This window comes from Heptranchias perlo, chromosome 15 (genome assembly GCF_035084215.1).
Source record: "Heptranchias perlo isolate sHepPer1 chromosome 15, sHepPer1.hap1, whole genome shotgun sequence".
Lineage (NCBI taxonomy): Eukaryota > Metazoa > Chordata > Chondrichthyes > Hexanchiformes > Hexanchidae > Heptranchias > Heptranchias perlo.
The window spans coordinates 40,908,800-40,917,114 of NC_090339.1; positions in this window are offsets into that span (position 1 = coordinate 40,908,800).

Consider the following 8,315-nt stretch of genomic DNA (forward strand, 5'->3'; position numbering starts at 1 on the left):
GTCTCTCCGTTCCTGCACCCCCTTTAGAATTGTACCCTTTAGTTTATATTATCTTTCCTCGTTCTTCCTACCAAAATGTATCACTTTGCACTTCTCTGTGTTACATTTCATCTGCCATGTATCTGCCCATTCCACCAGCCTGCAGATGCCTTCTTGAAGTCTATCACTATCCTTTTCACTGTTCACTACACTTCCAAGTTTTGTGTCATTTGCAAATTTTGAAATTGTGCCATGTACACCCAAGTCTAAGTCATTAATATATATCAAGAAAAGCAATGGTCCTAGTACCGACCCCTTGGGAACTGTATACCTTCCTCCAGTCCGAAAAACAACCTTTCACCACTACTCTCTGTTTCCTGTCACTTAGCTAATTTCGTATCCATGCTGCCACTGCCCGTTTTATTCCATGGGCTTCAACTTTGCTGAGAAGGCTATTACGTGGCACTTTATCAAATGCTTTTTGGAAGCCCATATACACCACATCAACCGCATTGCCCTCATCAACCCTCTCTATTACCTCATCAAAAAAACTCTATCAAGTTAGTTAAATACGATTTGCCTTTAACAAATCCATGCTGGCTTTCCTTAATTAATCTACACTTGTCCAGGTGACTGTTAATTTTGTCCCGGATTATCACTTTGAAAAGTTTTACCACCACCAAGGTTAAACTGATTGGCCTGTCATTGTTGGGTTCATCCTTACACCCTTTTTTTGAACACGGGTGTAACATTTGCAATTCCCCAGGCCCCTGGCACCACCCCCCATATCTAAGGATATTTGGGAGATTATGGCCAGTACCTTCGCAATTTCCACCCTTACTTCCCTCAGCAAACTAGGATACATTCCATCCAGACCGGGTGACTTATCTACTTTAAGTACAGCCAGCTTTTCTAGTACCTCCTCGTTATCAATTTTTAGCCCATCCAGTATCTCAACTACCTCCTCTTTTACTGTAACTTTGACAGGATCATCTTCCTTGGTAAAGACAGATTAAAGTATTCATTTAGTACCACGGCCATGCCCTCTGCCTCCATGCGTAGGTCTCCTTTTGGTACCCAATCGACCCCAACCCGCTTCTTACTACCCGTTTATTATTTATATGTCTATAGAAGACTTTTGGATTCCCTTTTATGTTATCAATCTCAATTTTCTGTTATCAATCTCAGTTCTAGACTCTCCAGCCAGGAAAAACATACTCTCAGCATCTACCCAGTCAAGCCCTCTCAGAATTTTTTATGTTTCAATGAGATCACCTCTCATTCTTCTAAACTCCAGACAGTATAGGCCCATTCTACTCAATCTCTCCTCATTGGACAACCCTTTCAGCCCAGGAATCAATCTAGTGAACCTTTGTTGCACCACTTTTAAGGCAAGTATATCCTTCCTAAGGTAAGGAGACCAAAGCTGTACACAATACTTCAGGTGTGGTCTCACCAAAGCCCAGTACAATTGCAGCAAGACTTCCTTATTCTTGGATTCCAAGCCCCTTGCAATAAAGCCCAACATGCCATTTGCCTTCCGAACTGCTTGCTGTACCTGCATGTTAACTTTCTGTGTTTCACGTGCAAGGATACCCAAATCCCTCTGAACAACAACATGCAATAATTTCTCATCATTTAAAAAATATTCTGTTTTTACATTCTTCCTACCAAAGTGAATAACCTCACATTTCCTCACATTATACTCCATCTGCCACCTTCTTGCCCACTCACTTAACCTGTCTATATCCCTTTGCAGACTCTTTGTGTCTTCCTCACAGCTTACTTTCCCACCTAGCAAACTTGGATACATTACACTCGGTTCCTTCATCTAAGTCATTAATACAGATTGTAAATAGCTGAGGCCCAAACACCAATCCCTGCGGCACCCCACTAGTTACAACCTGCCAACCCGAGAATGACCCATTTATTCTAACTCTCCGTTTTCTGTCTGTTAACTAATCCTCAATCCATGCTAATATATTACCCCCAATCCCATGAGCCCCAATCTCATGTAACAGTCTCTTGTGTGGCATGTTATCGAATGTCCTTTGAAAATCCAAATATACTACATCCACCGGTCCCCCCTTATTTACCCTGCGAGTTACACCCTCAAAAATCTCTATAAGGTTTGTCAAACATGATTTCCCTATCACAAAACTGTGTTGACTCTGCCTGATCTTATTATGATTTTCTAAATGCCCTGTTACTACTTCCTTAATAATAGATTCCAGCATTTTCTCCACTATTGATGTCAGGCTAACTGGCCTATAGTTCCCTGCTTTCTCTTTCCCTCCTTTCTTGAATAGTGGGGTTACATTTGCTATCTTCCAATCCACGGGGACCGTTCTAGAATCTAGGGAATTCTTGAAGATTAAAACCAATGCATCCACTATCTCTGCAGCCACCTCTTTTAAAACCGTAGGCTGTAGGCCATTAGGTCCAGGGAATTTGTCAGCTTTTAGTCCCATTAATTTTTCCAGTACTTTTTCTTTACTAATCTTAATTACTTTAAGTTTGTCCTGCTCATTGAGATGTCATCACAAAATTATTGAGGAGAAACCTTGCCCCTAGTGACAGGACTTCCACTCCAGGTCTCATCAATGAATCAAGTTTTCTGGTCAATCATCAATAATTGTGGAATAGTTCAGACTTTGTTGGCTCAGGTGTTAGATTAGAGTCTGCCACAGAGAATCAACTCAGTTCCAATTTCCCATCAGCAGCCATTCTTCAAGTGTGGTGTCTGCAAGCTATTTGATCATCAAATGCATCATGGCTCTGTCCAGTCATGTCCTTACCTTATAATCCACATATGTACATTTTCCAGCAGGTATCACTTGATGAAATGCTACTGACTAAACTTAGCTCAGAAATGATATTGTATTGTTTGACTAAAGCACCTCCCATGGTATTGCTCATTAGCCAAAGATGAAGCCGGTTATGGATCTGGTGGGGCCAAGTGCGGAGAGGTACAGAAATTTTTTTTTTGTTTAAAGGCTGTGGTCGGGAAAAGAGATGTAAAGGTCAGCTGCAGACACACTGGACATGATTTTAAAAGGGAAAAATGGGTGGGTTGGGCGAGGGGGGCAATCAAAATCGCTGTTTTTGGGAGCGGGCAGACATCCCAGTTAGAACCCACACATTTTTGAATGAGACTCAGGCAAACCTGTGTGCGTGCATACAGCAGTCACCAGGAAGTCCAGCCCCCACTTAAATCCAGTGGGCTGATAATTAAAGGAGCAAATGTAGCTCATTGAGGTACTTAAGGTAGTTTATTTTTTGTGTATTGGATAGTTAAAAAGATTTTAATGTTGCCTGGGCGGCTTTCCCATGGCTTCCGATTCACGCCTGGTGAAACCAGGCGGGAAGGGCCGGATCAGTGAAAAATAAACTAAATAAATTAACTAAAATTACATTTCCCATTGCAACCAAATTAAATAAACATACCTTAAAAAACAATGTTGCCTGGACCTCCCCCCAATCTGATCCCGATGTCCGATGTCTGACCTCTGATCCCGATGTCCAATGTCTCCACTCTAATCTTTGTTCGCCCTCCCACCCCCATTTCTGTCCTAACTGCCGATGAGGTCTCTTTTTCTCTCTCTCTTTCTCCGCCCCCCCACTCCCCCCGCCTTGGATGTGCGGCTCCTGTCCTGATTGACAGGCTGGCTGCCGGGCGCGAAACCCGGAAGAGATTTTGATTGGCCTTATTAGGCTGCCTATTTCCCTTCTGGGTCTGGCGCCCGCAAATCACCACCCCCCCCCCACAGACTCTTCCTGCCAACATATTAAAATTGTGCCCACTGTGTATAGAGAGAAAAGGCCAAGGTTGGGAACAGAAGTGGAGATTGCTCCCTGGTAACTGATAATACATTAATGTCACTTGGTTATGATGGAGCAATGAGATGTCTCCAAACTGTCATACTGGGAGGACACAATTTTTTATTACATAGCTAGATGAACAGCATCGTGACTGAGTCCAATTAGGATGATCTAAGCATATCGGGAGGAGAGTTGTGCCTGTAGGAAGCAGTTTGATTGAGCTTTTGATCTGCTCAGTGTAGTATAACGTAAGACAATTTTGAATGTAAATTAATTTGAAATGCTACATAATGTTCGGTTGAATAGACACCTTTCTGCACAATTGATGCTCACAATAATATTACTGGAATTCTGTGGAGCATCAGCTTTTCAAGCGGTAGAGTTCTTTGATAGCGCTGGTACATTGTACTTCTGAATAGAATATTCATCAAATCAAGCAAATCACACGGGATTGAATTGGACACCTGAGTGTACTGGACCAAACTGGAGTGGATTTAACTTTGAGTTCTAGAGGATGGATTAATAAGATTATAAGGTTTACTTTGTACTATCTGTCACATCACTGTCTTAGTTATTACCAATCAAAGACCTGTTATTATGCAGACGCAAGGGGGAAATCACCTGCTAACCACAGGGGAGCACACAATTCACAACAAGATATATATTTACAATCAAGGTGCCATGATTATTGACGTGTAGCATTTAATTTGTCATTAAACCCTTGAAGGATTTTACCAGAACGTCTGGACTATTTTTAAAACTATTACAAGAAATGCATTTCATTTTAATAAGCAAATTACTTTTTGTAGCGAGTTCTTTAAAGTTGTTGTAATATTCAATACCTTTATGGAATCATACTCTTGCAGATGCAGTCCTTCAGGCTTTTCCTGACAAGGCTTCACTAATGGGAGTGCACAGTGATTATAGTTGTCAGTGAAGTAGCAAGAAACATGTCAGGAACCCAGAGAATCAAATGAATGAGAGTGCTGAAAAGTGCCAAAGTTGAAAACATGAGGTCGGTTTTAATGCAATCTCCTTAAAAGTGTGAACTTATTTAAAATAATTAATGGAGTAGTTATTATGGAGCTGGAGTGCTATGTGAAAGAATAGTTTATAGGCTTATACTTAGTGACTGAACGGAATGTCAATATAGAAATGTAAGAAATTTTACAAGGTGTTCAATTTGATCTTAAAAACATTTCTACTGTAAATTGTGGTAACTGTATAGCTCTTTGCATACACCACATTCCTTTTTTTTGACACACAGAGACAAGGGGAACTTGAGTTTCCAATGCCCATGCACGTGTGCATTTTGGCTGCTGCTCCAGACCCGAGCCCATCGTTTCGATTTCCCCTTTTTCACCTTTTTTCTTATTTTCTCTTTACCTTTCCTATGCCCCTCTCTCCTGTCATTATGCCTCCTTTCATTTCTCCGCTTCGGGTACTCTGCCCCCCCAAATTCCTACTCCAACCCTTCAGCTCCTCGAACTCCCGACTCTCCTGCCGCCGTCCCAGGCTTGACTCCCTCTTAGATAAGCATACAGCTTCCCTCTGTGCCTCTATTGGCATCCTCTGACTGTCCCATCGAGGCATTTGTCGCTGCCTCCTTACAAGCAACAAGCCCAATGGCCCCATCCGAATTTCCCGCCCAGTGAGCCCGCTGGGGGCTAATCTCGCCAACCTCCATCCTGTCCCGTTGACCCTGTGAACTCTGCCAGCGGATCAGCTATTACCACCCCTCACCTTCAAAAGGTACGACTGACTTCACAACTATTTTTCCCTTTCGTCCCACTTGCTGCTTCTTTCTGTCATCATGAACACTATGGTAAGCTGGCTCATGCATAGTGATGATTAAATGAATGCCATTCTCAGTGAACATATTTACTCACTTCCACTCTTCTTGCAGGAGAAGCTTGCTCACAACAGGAGAGAGACAACCATCAAAGGAGGATGTCCCGCCAAACTACAAATACTCACCCCTATGGAAGGGGCAGCTGTTGACCTCATAGGAAGACACACAGCAGACATCATTGGAGAAGAAGAAGCTGAAGGCTTCTGTCACAGCAGAGTTTGTTGGCATTTTCCAATCTCTTTTTCGATTTATCTCTTTTGGTAACACACTCACTAACATCTTGAACACATCAACCTGGTGTGGCACAGTGCTTGCCATTGAAATTACATTCCGACCCTTGTCGCTCTCCTCTTTATTTAGGTCAGTTAGAAAACGTAGACACTAGTGCCACACAGACTGACAATGAAAATCTTGATGACAATGCAATGACACTCGCTCTTACTCTGTCTAGTGGTCCGGCATTGGACCACTAAGCACCGGACACGACAAAGGCAAACCAAGCCCAGTCGACCCTGCAAAGTCCTCCTCACTAACATCTGGGGACTTGTGCCAAAATTGGGAGAGCTGTCCCACAGACTAGTCAAGCAACAGCCTGACATAGCCATACTCACAGAATCATACCTTTCAGCCAACGTCCCAGATGCTTCCATTACCATCCCTGGGTATGTCCTGTCCCACCGGCAGGACAGACTCACCAGAGGTGGCGATACAGTGATATACAGTCAGGGGGGAGTGGCCCTGGGAGTCCTCAACATTGATTCCGGACCCCATGAAATCTCATGGCATCAGGTCAAACATGGGCAAGGAAACCTCCTGCTGATTACCACCTACCGCCCTCCCTCAACTGATGAATCAGTCCTCCTCCATGATGAGCACCACTTGGAGGAAGCACTGAGGGTAGCAAAGGCACAGAATGTACTCTGGGTGGGGGACTTCAATGTCCATCACCAAGAGTGGCTCGGTAGCACCACACTTGACCGAGCTGGCCGAGTCCTGAAGGACATAACTGCCAGACTGGGCCTGCGGCAGGTGGTGAGCGAACCAACACGAGGGAAAAACTTACTTGACCTCGTACTCACCAATCTACCTGTCGCAGATGCATCTGTCCATGACAGCATTGGTAGGAGTGACCACAGCACAGTCCTTGTGGAGACGAAGTCCCGTCTTCGCACAGAGGACACCATCCAACGTGTTGTGTGACACTACCACCATGCTAAATGGGATAGATTCACAACAGATCTAGCGGCTTAAAACTGGGCATCCATGAGGTGCTGTGGGCCATCAGCAGCGGCAGAATTGTATTCCAGCACAATCTGTAACCTCATGACCCGGCATATTCCTCACTCTACCATTACCAACAAGCCAGGGGATCAACCCTGGTTCAATGAGGAGTGTAAAAGAGCATGCCAGGAGCAGCACCAGGCGTACCTAAAAATGAGGTGCCAACCTGGTGAAGCTACAACTCAGGACTACATGCATGCCAAACAGTGGAAGCAATATGCTATCGACAGAGCTAAGCGATTCCACAACCAACGGATCAGATCAAAGCTCTGCAGTCCTGCCACATCCAGTCGTGAATGGTGGTGGACAATTAAACAACTAACGGGAGGAGGAGGCTCTGTAAACATCCCTATCTTCAATGATGGGAGAGACCAGCACGTGAGTGCAAAAGACAAGACTGAAGCGTTTGCAACCATCTTCAGCCAGAAGTGCCGAGTGGAAGATGCATCTCGGCCTCCTCCCATTATCCCCACCATCGCAGAAGCCAGTCTTCAGCTAATTCGATTCACTCCACGTGGTATCAAGAAACAGCTGAGTGCACTGGATACAGCAAGGGCTATGGGCCCTGACAACATCCCGGCTTAGTGCTGAAGACTTGTGCTCCAGAACTAGCCACGCCTCTAGCCAAACTGTTCCAGTACAGCGACAACACTGGCATCTACCCGACAACGTGGAAAATTGCCCGGGTATGTCCTGTCTACAAAAAGCAAGACAAATCCAATCCGGCCAATTACCGCCCCATCAGTCTACTCTCAATCATCAGCAAAGTGATGGAAGGTGTCGTCGACAGTGCTATCAAGCAGCACTTACTCACCAATAACCTGCTCACCGATGCTCAGTTTGGGTTCCGCCAGGACGATTTGGCTCCAGACCTCATTACAGCCTTGGTCCAAATATGGACAAAAGAGCTGAATTCCAGAGGTGAGGTGAGAGTGACTGCCCTTGACATCAAGGCAGCATTTGACTGAGTGTGGCACCAAGGAGCCTTAGTAAAATTGAAGTCAATGGGAATTAGGGGGAAAACTCTCCAGTGGCTGTAGTCATACCTTGCGCTGATAAGTGGCAAGTAACATTTGCACCAGACAAGTGCCAGGCAATGACCATCTCCAACAAGACAGAGTCTAACCGTCTCCCCTTGACATTCAACGGCATTACCATCGCCGAATCCCCCACCATCAACATCCTGGGGGTCACCATTGACCAGAACCTTAACTGGACCAGCCATATAAATACTGTGGCTACAAGAGCAGGTCAGAAGCTGGGTATTCTGCGATGAATGACTCACCTTTCCACCATCTACAAGGTACAAGTCAGGAGTGTGATGGAATACTCTCCACTTGCCTGGATGAGTGCAGCTCCATCAACACTCAAGAAGCTCGAC